At 35.1% G+C, this 14148-nt stretch overlaps 1 long non-coding RNA gene across 3 annotated transcripts; it reads right to left on the bottom strand.

The window, feature by feature from the left end:
* Window positions 1-1771: 1771 nt before the first annotated feature.
* Window positions 1772-13244, bottom strand: LOC308185975. Of its 3 annotated transcripts, XR_013943860.1 has the most exons (6): window positions 13031-13244; window positions 12555-12649; window positions 12104-12218; window positions 9218-9324; window positions 4441-4580; window positions 1772-1886 (listed from the first exon to the last, which is right to left on the bottom strand). It is a non-coding gene; the product is annotated as an uncharacterized lncRNA (long non-coding RNA). The 3 variants fall into 3 exon arrangements; XR_013943861.1 differs by lacking the exon at window positions 9218-9324; XR_013943862.1 differs by lacking the exons at window positions 9218-9324; window positions 12555-12649; window positions 13031-13244 and adding an exon at window positions 12321-12533.
* Window positions 13245-14148: the final 904 nt, after the last annotated feature.

Below are 14148 nucleotides of genomic sequence, written 5' to 3'. Positions count from 1 at the left end.
ATGAAGAAGGAGGGAAAAAGTATAAAGGGCACACGAGAGATAGTTTAACAGACTATGAAAATATACGATTGAAGAGGAGAGATACGCAGTAATGTTAATAAAATTATAATTGGAATAGAGAAGGTGAGCAGAACATTTTATCTCCTAATACAAAGATTAGGAAACATCAGATGAAACAGCAGTGTCTGGATTCAAAACCAAAGTACTTATAGGAGTCATGGCTGACTTAAGGAACTCTATTTAAAGTTTTTGGCAGTAAAAATGAACTTATAATGGAAAAATAATAATAATAATAATAATAATAATAATAATAATAATAATAAAAATCCATTGAGGACTACTATATATTATCTCTTGCTCAAGAAGTACTAAAGACTCACACCAACAGACCAAGTAAAACACTGGAAAAAAAGTATCATGGTCTGTTCACAGCTACACAGAAAAAGAGAGGAGAGAGAGAGCCCCTATTCTCTGAGTACTCCTCTGGAATCAGGATCTTCAACTGTTGTCCTACAGGATTTCTGTAATAACCATGCTCTGAGCAGTTCTGTATTGTCAGGCCTGGATACAAACCTCAGAATTCAGAAGGGTTTGTTCTTCAGAGCATAAAATATGACTTAAACAGGAAATTCTGAATGTAATAACGTGATGTCTACATATCGAACTTCAGCAGTATGAGACTGGAAGATCAGTAAATCCCTGTTGTGATTAGAACTCAATTTTCATTAAAATCATCCTCAAATGCTCAGTATTGACATTCTAGACAAAACTAGTAATGACACCAAAACCACTCATTAGAACAGCTGGGTTTTCCTGGTAATCTCCCATCAACACAGCCACCTCCTTCTCAGGAGTTTGTATCCCCATAGCTGGCAGTAACTTTGGCTGACATTAAAAACATCTGAGAAGTGGGTGGCTGTGGGGGTGACTCGAAAGACAAGCTAAGCAAAATATTTCAAAAAATATTAATGAAAATGATATATATGTAATAGATAAGAATTTTTTTTTTCCTCCTGTTAATGTTTGCCAGAGAAAAGTAAGTAGCAAGGCTTTTTTTTTTTCCTTTGTTTACACTGGAAAGTAGGAAGGATTATAGGAAATACAGAGAGTTATGTTAGAGCAAGGAGCGAAATAAGACTGAAGTAAACGGAAAGCCATTTGCTCATTTTTGAACATAATCTAGAAAAATTAAGGCAGAATTTTTAGGTCTAGAAGAGTGCTTTTTTTTTTTTTTTTTAAGATGAACCATTTTAAGTCCCTGTTTTAAGGACCAAGATTCATGTTTATTAAACCAACAAGAGCTTAATAAGCATTATTACATTATATAAACAGTTGGACAAACATATCCACCTAACTATTTCACTTCCATAGGCCCTTGTCCAGATCCTAAAAAGGTAATACTGTATTCCTATTTACAATGCAGTATTTGTTCTAATTGTTTGTTGTCTTAACTTCCTATTGACAGCCTCATCTGCCCCAGTTTTATTCATTTCTGTAGTGGAAGACAAATATTTTAGCTTCATTCTCTGTTATGAGAATATAAATTAGTCTTCCATCTCCCATTTGAGCAGAAAAGTACAAGGTTCTGCCTTCAGTCTGCTACTAAAAAAAAAAAAAGATTTGAAATGACTCATCTCAAAACACCTAAAACTACAGTTACAAAAAAAAAAATCACTGGTGGAAATGCTTCATGGACAACAGGAAGACACAGTACAAAATACAACAATTAAACCTAAGATATTAGAGTTATTTTATTTTATTTTAATGAATGGCTCATTCCACAACAAATTCTAATCCTCTGTTTGATTTCATTGTTTCTCTGCTTTAAGGATACATTTACCATGATGCAAATTCATAGAAAACTGTCCTCAGGCAAACAAGAGCAGCTGCAAAGGTGAGAAAAAAAGCTTGGGGTACTAACCTGTAATGAATCATTTATTTAATAAATTCAGACACTATTGCTGTTTACATATTACTTATGACCATACAGTCAATCTGCTGTGTTTTTTTTTCCTATTTCTTTTAATTTGTTATTCAAAATCACTTTTTAAGAAACAGCTATTTTCTAAGAGCATTCAGTATTCAAAATATAGCAATTGCATTGTTTGAATATCTGTTTTGACTGTTAACGTTGAAACTGCTATATGCTTAGATCTCTAAGCATGCTTTAGTCTTAAGCAAAAGACAACAGAAGTATAAGATGAGCTTTTTCTGGAGAAAATGCCATTATAAAATACATTCTATTCATCCTACATCTGCGCTTGCTCTGGGGGTATTGAATAAAATAATGAGATGTTAATACAACATTTAAATGTTCTGAAATTGTTTCCTAGAGCACTTTATGTTGAAGAGATTTTGTCAATTAACCTGGATAAATATTCTTGTCATTAGGCAGGGAGTTCATGAGTTTAAAAACTTGATTAGCAAGCAAAATGCAAATCTTGACTGATTTGTGCTCCAGTAAGTGGTGGGTTTAAAGACATGTTAACCATTTAACTATAAGCAACTATGCATGAGCCCAGTGGGGGCCATTCCATTATGGAAAAAATGACCACTTTTTTTTTCCCTTGTTCTTACATGCTAGGCACAGCAGAGAGGGGATACGTAAAAAGTATCCTTCAGAAAAGGCTTATAAGCCCACCTTGCTGAAACGTTGCTGTGACAAGAAAGCACTAATGCAGAAATCACTGCACAACTCTGGAGCACTGATCAAACCTACTCCTGAGAAAAGCTACATTTGGCACACTAGCTTAACTCTGCATTTTTGTAATTCATATTCCTACTAGAAATACCCAGTGGTTCAATCACCCATCTGCCACAGACACCCTGACTTGCTCAGGCAATCCCCATCCTTTTTTTTCTGTTCTCGAAATTACTCATCTGTATGATGACTCATTGTGTCAAACATCCCTCACCATACTTGATGGGACACTTGACAACCTCCCACCTTGAAGCCAGCTCTTTAGCTCAAGCTGTTAAGACATATGCCTTTTGTTCTGAAGTTCTTATTTCTGTCCCAAGTGTCAGACAACATATTGTCCCATGTCTCCGCTGCAATGCATTTTAATCTAAGCCTTATTAGTATGTCGAGCGGTAACAGCAAATAACAGGAGAAAAGTTGTGAGACCAACTATTAACAGAAAATGTGAAACAACTTAAAAGCCCACAGAGTAATGGAGAATTGTGTTTCTGGTCTTGTCATAACAGAAGGGAGGTTTGGCATGAGTTCAGAGCAATATCTTGCTCTTTATCCCAGGTCATACAATGCAACCAACACTGTGTAGCTGTTGTACAGATTTTTAAGAAATAGGAACATTTTATCACATTCTTGAGAACATTCAAGAATATAATTTTTAGAAGATCTTGCAAGTGATGGCTCTAACTTCTAGAACAAAAACACTGAAGGTCATGTCCTAGAGCATGTCAAAGGGAAAAAGCTATTTCCTCTGGGTTTCCAATAAGGTTTCACAACTGATTTATGATCTTACTGTGAAGAAGTACTAATAACTGCAGGTCATTTGTAGATATATGTTGAGTTTTAATTACATTCATAGACAGCACTTTTTTACTTTCAAATGGAACACTGATAATCAGAATGTGTGAATTTTAAAGACCTCAAAACCTTAACTACATGTAAACATGCTCCCCATGAGCACAAATATATGATTATTCTAAATCCATTCATCTTCCAGTGCTTTTGCTAGGAAGGAAAACAATAAGCATGACTACAATATGAAATACTACAAAAACAGGGTTAGATGAGCTCTGCAAAGGTCATCTTTTTCATCCCTGTGAAGATACACAAATCCATTTAATTCAAACAATACTTGTTTAACTTTACTTTATTGTCTTCCAGAGAAATAAATCATTTTATTATTTTTTTAAGCACTGAAATAAATTGCCTCACTATCCTATGAGAAGCTTCTTTAAAACTCAAATGTCCTTTATTACAGAGTAAGTCTATACTTCTCATTCTACCTGCTACAGCTAATATGAAAAGACATAGTGAATGTACTGAACACGTATTTAAATAGCAAGCTAATGAATGTATATGAACGTGATAAATACAGAGAATGTTGTTCTCCCAAGCCTTCCTGCCTCTTCTCTTCATTCATGCCTCTTCCTTTTCACCAGAAAGGCAACTCTATCAATCCTCCTTCACAGGTCATTTATTAACCTTCTAACCTTCTATGCTATTTGTGTTTCTAAAGTCTCTCCCCTACTTGTTTTCAGATGTGTTTCCCAAATCTAAAGACATTGTTTCAAGCCTTCATACAACATGGATTTACACCTATTACTGGTGCATTTCAAGATTAGAATAGTTAGAATAAACATAGGCAACCAACATAAACAGATATCAAATTTTTGATACTTTCTGACCTGTTCCTGAATGCTCTCAGTGACGTACCACAATCTACTGAGAATGTGCCAGTTTCCTACCTTTAATTTTTTGCTGCTATTCTTTTTCAAATCATCCTTGTTACATTGGTTTCTGGAAAAAGAAGATTCTTCCATTATGATTGTCACCTTGAAAGGGTTTCTAGATAATGGTAATGACTGCATCCCTCAATTCCATGCACCTGAAAAGAAAAAAAGAAGTTTCTTTAATCTAGGTCACATGCTTTATACTCCACGCAGACTTTTAGTTGGCCATCGCTGTTTCTTCATACCAGAGACACACTGTTAAACCTTAAAACTTCTGTAGTTAGAATAGATACAGAGATAGATAGAACTTATATGTACATGCAGGCAAGAACAGTCACAGAGATGTTGGACTTTTTTCTTCCTACATATGCATCACCTCTGCAGATTACAGGTAGCTCACAATTGCCTTTCTCAGCCCTGACGCATTCCATACTGCTTTTTATTGTCTGATGTATTTTCAGATTTAATCACACATCTTCACAACCTTCCCTGTGTTCCTTCTCTAGACTTGTTCACTGTTTAGAACAGTTCTCAAGTGTGCTCTCTATCCATCTGAATGTAATATTGCCAACAAATTTGTTCATGTTTCCATATACAAGTTGTATCACGACACTGTCAAAAAGCATACCCTCTTAAGACTCTATGGCAATTTTCATTTGGACACTGGACCAATAACTAATTCAAAAGACACAAAATAGTATTTTGAGATACACATTATGTACGCACAGTTGATACTAGCAGAACAGCATCTTTAAAGGCCATTTTTATTTGTTTAGTTTGGATAAGGGTGTTTTTCATTGAGCATACACTTTTAAAAATAATTGGAATTCTGAAGTTATGCCATTCTTATGTTATAGTATCTGGTAAGATAGTACTGATACTCTACTGCAGCTACTGACAATGCTGTTCAACTGCCAGATGCATAGGCAGCTGTTTTCATATGATGCTGCCATATTTTCCCTGTTTAGAACTGAAGAATTGAGTTTAGGAGTCTTCCTGGACATCCGATATAAAGGCATTTGGCCCTTTATAAAAAAGAAAAATTATTTTATTAATCTTTTTATTTAGGAACAGGTATAACCAAGTGTGTGATTTCACCACAGAGCCTTGCCAAAATGTAACAGTAAAACAAACCAAAAACAAATGACAGCAACAGACAGATTCTTGAATTTGATCTGCTACTACTCATCCAGATTTTTTATTTTATTTTATTTTATTCACTTTGCTGTCCGTAAGAGACGAGTTTCAGTTTCATCACAGAAACACCAAACAGGATGAATCTGATTTTTTCTGACCTACCTTTCTGTAGGTATCACTTACTGGTTTACATACTGTAATAGTTGTAATCTAAATATCAAATTGTTTATCATCATTCTGTTGGTCAAGTACTTTTGTAGTTCTTATATCAGTTGCAATTATTATCTTTTATCTCAAATTATCTTTTGAGTACATAATAAAGCTGAATAACTGTATTGACAACAAAAGAGCCACAGTTCCTTTAAAATCATCAGTGAAAGGATCCTTCAAGTTAATTCAGACTTTTGTATAGCTAAATCTCTCCCTGAGCATATTCTTTCTTATGTTGAAGAGCAGAGCAGAATGTTTAGTGAGTACAGCATAACTGAGGCTTGGATTCAGCTGTCTAATGGGGGGTGAATTATGGGCTACCAAAAATGATAGAAAAATTTATATATATATATATATATATATATATATATACACACTGTTGTTTTCAGTAGCAGTAGTGCAGTCTCTTTGACTGCAAGTTTCTACTGACTTTTTTTTTTTCCATATCTGTGCTTGTGTTCTGATGATCATACCTATTTTGATAGCTTCCCGGGTGCTTATGCAAAAACAGCATTGAAAACAGGAGGAATCCTGTATGAAGGATATTACTACGTTTTCTAAATCTGAGATCAGCTCTGACATTAAGCTCTACCAAGTGAATTATGAGATAGATAAACACTAATTTATTTGGAAAATTCTTACAGACCTGTATTGTAAAAGATGACAAATATTCCACTTCTGACTTCCACTGCAGTTCAAGACATGCTTCTACCAAAGACACTAGACAGTCTGTCACTAGTTAGTCCATTAATCAGTTTAAAGATGGTATTGTTATAAAATACGGTAAAATCAATAGGCTTCCATGTTTGGAGAAGACCTAATCTAACCTGTATATGTCATGAAAAGCAAAGCAGTTAAGTAATTTTATAATGTTATTAATTAACCATGAGTGGAAAAAAAAAATACTGTAAACTTTGTTATATCACTACCTGCTTAACTTTAAAAAGCTCAACTTTAGCAAAAAAAAAAAATCATTCAGAAGACTGACACAGAACTCTAGTTCTTCCCACTTGCTTAACATTCCTTACTGGTCTCAAATTAGTAAAGAATTGTCCGAGACAAGATTGTGTACTAGGTGATCTATTGAACTTGTTTTTCCAAGCTTTAATGTCAGTTTTCCTGTCAGATGTGATTTTCATTGCTCTATAAAGAAAAGAAAACTCTTTACAATCTGCAAGGAGAAGGATAAAAACTTGAGACAGGTCTGCAAATTCAGAATACTGAACTAATTGTAGGGTTAAATTCACCAAGTGATGACTTTCCTGGAGCTATCAGCAGCATATTGATAACACCAAAAGTACTCTTCATATACCAAGTAAGAGCATTCTTTCTGCTCAGCAAAGACAATATTTAAATTAAGTGATATTACTGTAAAACTAGCAAAAATATATTGCCTGAAGGGAGGAAAAGAAAGCCCAAATTAGCACTGCTTCTGTGACACATCATCAATGTCATTTACTAGAGCTTTGGAAACAAAAAAAAAAAGATGAAAAGTCTTTCATATTTCCATAAGTGTTTTCTTTTTTTTTTTTTTTTTTTTTTAACAAAGACAACATAATCAAATCTTTTTTTTTTTTTTGGGGGGGGGGTGGGAGGGGGAGGACAGATTTCTCTTCACAAAGAAAATATATTTTTCCAAATTCCATACTTAGGATGGGTGTTCTCAAACGGCCACAGTTAGTAAAGCCTGTAGACCAAATGTAGATAGCTTAAAGAAAGCAGAATTACTTAAAAGTCTGGCTACCTTTGAGAGCTCATAAACAGGCCAAGCCCTGCAAAGTTCAACAGATTACCTAAGATTGTTGCTGAAAGCGTATAATCAAGAAGTCTTCAGGTAGGCACACTGCTGACACAAGCTACTTCTACATTAAAATTCAGGCCCACTGCTTCTCTGTGCTTACCAATGTTAGGTTAGGTTCCTTTTCCAGAAGTACCGTCTGACTCTAAACAGTTTAGTATTTCAGAGAAGCTGTTTGTACTTTCAGCTATAGCTATCTGGAAATACAATCCCTTTTAGAAATAATCATCATCATCATCATCATCATCCTGGCAGTTCTGCTTTTCCTGATTCACCCTTATTCTTTGATGGAGAAGTGTCTCGTGGCTAGGCCCACGTCTAAATTCCTTTAAATAACTGAGCTCAGAGACTGAGATGAAGAATCATATATCACCATATAAAATAAACATCCATTAAATTTACCTGGATGACAAGTAGTATTCAAAAGCTAACCATAACATCTACTTCTCAAATTCCAGAGCATTATGTCCACAAATCTCTACAAGGATATTTTCCTTAAGTTTTTAAAGTTTAGGATCAAATGTATACATACAAATATGTACAAACACAAATAACAAACATACATGATATAACCAAATATTTTTAACAAGATCTATCTTAAAATAATATTTATAAGTATTTATTTAATGGTATAAAATTTGAATATTTTTTTTACTGGTTACATTGGCCCAGGACTCAAAGAGGTAAAAATGGTATTATTGAAAAGCCATTTACTTGTTGCTTCTGAGAAGGTAGCAGTAAAACTAAACTGTATTTGATTAGTTCTCAAGTCCCAAATACTTCTTCATTTCATAAGATCAAATCCAGAGTTCAGACACAAAAGCCCTGAGGATCACACCACCTGTGCTAGACTCAAGTTTGGAAAGAAAGAGAGACTTTTGCGTGTACCCATGAGACAGACTGCGGCATTTTTTTATTTTTTTTGCCTTTTCTTTTTTTTTTTTTTTTTTTTTGCTATTAATGTGCCTAGAAGACACATCCACAGTTATTAATGAAAAGGGCTAGACTAAAAAATATATATATATATATATATATATATTCTCTTTAGTTTTGCTGCAGCTGTTTGTTGTGGACGTTCCTTGACAATATAACAAAAGGAAAAGGCTGAACCAACAGTGGATCTTTAATGGGTTGGAATACACAAATACCATGTGAGACAGTGGCCAACAAAGATCAGAGGAATTTATATTCTTTCTATTAACTAGAGACAATAAAGTATTCTTGAATACTGGAACCCAGACAAGTCCTTGATACACTTCAGATGAAAGACCTTGAGTGGATTTCAGGTATTCTTTATTAGCTGAGTACCGTCGCAGAACAGTTCCTATAATTTCCTTTCATTTTGCAAATATCTGTTTACTAATCTGTGTTGCTGTTTTATTTCCTATGCATATCCTTCCTATGCATTCCTATGCATATCCTCCAATCTTTGGGCCAACAGCTGATAAAATTTAATTTAAAAAGTCAAACACTAATTCTTAGGTTATTTTTCCAGGTGTCTTTTACTTCCACATGATTTTAAGTAGCATTTAAGTTTATCTCACATCAATCCAAACATTTTTTTCCCCCCCATGCAAATCTTTCAGCTCAACTTTGTACTTTCATCCACACTTAATGACTCATACATTAAAATGGTAGTAGAATTACCTGCATTTTCTCTGCTCCCTTCCCTTTTTCTGTGTTCTAATGTTCCTTCCATTTTTCAGTAAATTCCTCAAAAGAATACTGATATTTTCTTTCTTCTTGAGCAGCAACTATTTTTATAAACACATTGCTTAAGGTTTTAGTAAAGCATATACTTCTCAATAACAGTACAATAATTCATGCTGACCTAGTCTTAAAACAGTATTGCCAAGAAATTTCTTTCAGCATCTTAACCACTGGATAAGAAGCAGACAGTGCCTTTGATATAACTGTTGCCTGCCTACCATTAATTTTCTCTAGAGTATTTAAACCCTTCATTCTCCAGGAAGATTATGAGCTACGACTACACATTGTCTTCAATGGGAGAATCTGTAAAATTGTGCTGCAACTTTAAAATGAATGGCTTAACTTTTTCTTTTTTATTTCCTTTTTTTTTTTCTTTCTTTGACATCTTCATTTCTTCATTTGGCCATTAGTAATGTAAATTTCCTTGATCAAACAGAAAGTGTCACTGGCAACAAATGTATTACATAAACCCACTAATGAGTCAAAATAAGTTTGATTAGGATTTTTTATTGTATCCATCTCCACTCAGTACTGCAGAAAATTCACTAACATTTTCTCACTAAATTTGTTGTATTTTTGCAACAGAATCACTGCAATGTCTTATATTGTAGCGATCTTCCCCTTCTCTCTCCCACCTTTTTCATGTTTCACTATGATTTCTACCCCACTACTACCCAAAAAAATAAAACTTAAGAACTCTATGATTCTGTTCTCTAGAATCCGTAGCTAGCTCCAGTGATCCTTCCATAAATACAACTGCATCACATCACTTAAACTTACATAAAGCTTAATGTTCAAATTCTGAGTTTTCTTTTGTGTTTTTTTTTATTACCTTTTTTTTAATTCTTTCTATTTATGCTCAATGTTAGTGTTTCAGTGAACAAATAACAGGATTATCAAATTTAAAAGTTCCTACAAATCTCATCCATACAATCAGGGGCTACACAACTGTATTTTAAATAAAGGAAGCTTTAACTGCCAAACTTGCATAAATAAAGAGTACAGAAAGCCCTCTGGAGAAAGATCTTTCCCTGGGTCCTCAAAATCCTAAAGATTCAAATCCCAATGCAAATCTGGAATACTGAATTTGCCAGCCTGCATTTCTTTTTCTTCTCATGTATATGCAATAGTAATTCATCTGGCAGGTATGGGCCATGAACCATGTTAAAGAATCTTCCAATTGCAGCAGAAATACACTATAATGAGTCTCATAAAAAATCACTAATTCTGACATTGGAAGGACATTGGGAATATTAAAATTGAGATTCAGGTGTGTGGAGAGCATGGGTGCACATTACCATACGTTTCCCTAAGTCTGTAAACTATTCTTGTCTTGCAGCTATTTGCACAGTATAGCAATTAATTGTGGATTATCTTTATAGGATAATGGTGAGTGTAATCAGTCAAATTTAATTGACAGCCCACTGAAACTTAAGGAGATTTGATTTTCTAGAGTTCTGAATCTTCGGAAACCTCAAATTAAAGGCAGACAATTAAGACTGATACTGTCAAAGACTCTCCAATTAATCACAATTTGTTTACCAATGCACTTTACAACTGAGTGATTGCCTAGCATCCTGTTGTACTTAAGACAATAATGTCAAATAGACATTCTCTTCCTGCACTGTATTTTTAAAAATGGGCTTCCATTTTCTTTCTTAAACCACTAGCAACATGAGTTTGACTTATGACTTGCTGATTTAATTCATTTGCAAATCTTCAGCTATTAACATTTTCTTGTTTAATACACTTTTATGTGGATATCATATATAATCATTATAAAATTTATTTTGCAAACCTTTCTAGTGTGCTAATCATAGGCTGTTTTCCAGTTCATGACTGAAGTTATATCTTTATTTAATCTACTACCTCATTTTTTATTTGCACAGTATCCAATGAAACCTGCATTAGAAGGATATCTAATTTGCCTGTTGCTGGTTACTTTTCCCAGTCTTTGGGCAGAATTAGTTAACTAGATTTCAGTGATAAAAATCCACATTTTCTATCTTTTTTCCTGGGCTTTGGTTTGTGAGGTAAGAAGAATCATAAACTGGGAAACTGGAAGTGGAGTGTGACTTGTGCAGCTGTTCCAACCATCTGGGTTTCTCCCATCTACCACCTCTTCTTCAAGCAGATGGACAGTAATGGTGATCTTTGATGAATTAATTCCTAAAGAACAATCACTGACTTCACATTGCTGTCCTCAAAATGATCCATAATCACCGATTTTTTTTTCGGTGTACTCTTCAGGAGAATTATTGTGAGGTGTGTGTGTCCTCTGAAGCTAGTTTTCTGAGAAGCCACCACATATCTGACAGCTATCATTTCACAGATTTGTATTTTCATTCAAACTGAAGTCTGTGGCTACAATGAACAGAATGAGGCCATGTTATGAGCATCAGGTTGCTATGGATGTTTCTCTTATTTTTCTGTTTGTCACTTTTATAGAAATGGAGAGAAAGGTGAAAGGGCTCAAAGGCTCAACCCAGAAAACTCTTCTCAAACTACCAAAAGTAATTTGTTAGCCTAGAAATTTCTTCCACCTGAGAATCCACTCTTTTTCTCATTTTGCTGCTAAAAGGGGCACAAACTTTGTTCCCATTAAGATTCACATCATCCTGTAAATCTCATGCCACTCCCTGCAGGTACAATATATCTCTACACCCCTGGACTTCCAAAATCCCAGACTTGGCAATCACCTGAAACATAATGTATTTCAGATCAACATTCAAGGCTTCATTAAACCAAGGCAAAAGCATTTCCTGATCTCATATTCAAAAAAAAAAAAAAAAAAAAAAAAAAAAAAAAAAAAAGACTGCTTACCAAGAGAACTTTACAGGAGGAGCTGTTTTCCTTGTTGAGTTTAAACATTTACAGAAATGAAGTGCCAGGCCTCCAGCTGGTATGCATAGCTTCATTAGCACAATATATTTATTAACTGTGAGAATTAAAGTTAATTATTGAAGTAGATGTTTGCAGGATTACAAAAATTCTTACTGCTTTTGCAAAATGCCTAACAAAATTCTGTATTAATAGGTACCCATTTCATAAGTCATCCTGAGTCATGGAATGTGGTGTAACAACCACACGGACACCAGGGCTCTTTTAGGATCAGTAACTGATACTTCTTTATTGATGACATAACTTCAGCTCTCTCTTACTGAGGGCCTAACTTCATCTCTCGTATTGAGGACATAACTTCATTATTCTTGTTGCATCCCCATATTGAGGACAGGCTCCCCTCTTATAACATTCGTCCCACAGCAGTACTTACTCATTGGTCGACAACAAAACAGCAACAGCAAACCCCCAGCAACTTCCATGCCTTAACGGCTGGAGAACAAGCAACCCAAGACAACAACGAGTCTCCTGAATCACCCTTCTTTGTTCCCTCTCAACTCTTTATACTCCTGATGGCCTCATCGTTAAGAGTCCGATGTTATCATCAACCATGGGCCTTGTCAGCCGCCATGGCCACATTCCCACAATGGAAGACTGGAGACAGAGAGGGAGGTTGATCTTCTGTAGGCTAGTAAGGTCCTAAATTCTGTGTAATTTCTTATGCAGTAGCAACAGCTGAAATGTACATGAGAAACAGCTTTTGATGAGAGACAATCCATAAGCTGAATACAGATGTTACACTGCTATAAACATTAAGACATCCAGTTTTAAAAAGCATACGCAAGAGCCTCATGAAGTTAACAACTTTCCCACTCGCATTAATGGTCAGAAAATGGACATAACACCTACCTGAATTTATCACAGACCACAAGCATTTCATTTCTGTTTTGGTGTCCTCTTTTTGTCATTGTGTAGTGTTCATCTAGTTCTTTTATGCTTCCCTTGTATTTACTTCTTTATTTTATGATTACTTTATCTTCTACTCTTGCTCTGTTTGTCACCCATTTTAATTCCTTCTGCCCTATTTACCATCCTAGAACACACCAGACAAACTTCTCTTCACCACAACCTATGGATCAGCCAATTAGTTCATAAATTTCAAAGAACCAGCAGATGTAAATATTCAACAAAGATGGAGAAAGTGATAAGATAAAACAGGATCTATGTGTAGTGATGTCAGCTTTGGGTACAACACCTTCACAGGTGTTTTGTGAAGTGTTGTTAAGGGCATAATTCCGTCTCCAGAAAAAAAAAAAAAAGGTGGGGGAGAAGTTAATATACTTCAGAAACAGGAAAAATACAGTATCTGCAGTTTTTTGTTTTGTTTTGCTTTGTTTTGTTGTGTTTTAACACCAGCTTAAAACACAGTTTTAAGAAAAATAAGAGGAGCAGAAAGCTGCAAGGTATCTGATGCCATCAAATGCAAAAATAAAAACAATTTTGTTTACATTTTCTGGTATATGCAGTAGAATAGTTCAGTTGGAAGGGACCTACAAAGATCAAGTCCCACTGCCTGACCACTTCAGTCTAATCAAAAGTGAAAGCATGTTGCTGAGGATATTGTCCAAATGTCTTGAACACTGACAGACATCCTTTTATATTGTTGAGCTGAAAAATGTAGACAATATTTAAGGTGAGGCTGCACCCACTAAATATAGCAGGAGAGTCACTTCTTTTGACTGTCTGGCTATGGGTTTAATGCACCCAAAAGTGTGATTAGCCATCTTGGCTGCCACAGTAAACTGCTGCCTCATGTTGAGGCTGCTGTCAATCAGTACCCCCAGATCCCTCTCAGATGTGCTGCTCTCCAGCTGCTCATCTCCCAGCCTATATCTGTGTCCAGCATTACCGAGCCCCAGGTGTAGAACCCAGCATTTACCCTTGAATTCCATACCACTGATGATTGTCCAATGCTCCAATCAATCTAGATCCCTTTGCAAAGCTTGGGAGAGTCAACAGCACCTCCC

Source organism: Anser brachyrhynchus, assembly GCF_964034855.1.
Source record: "Anser brachyrhynchus genome assembly, chromosome: Z".
Taxonomy (NCBI): domain Eukaryota; kingdom Metazoa; phylum Chordata; class Aves; order Anseriformes; family Anatidae; genus Anser; species Anser brachyrhynchus.
This window is presented reverse-complemented; position numbering and strand designations above follow the sequence as displayed.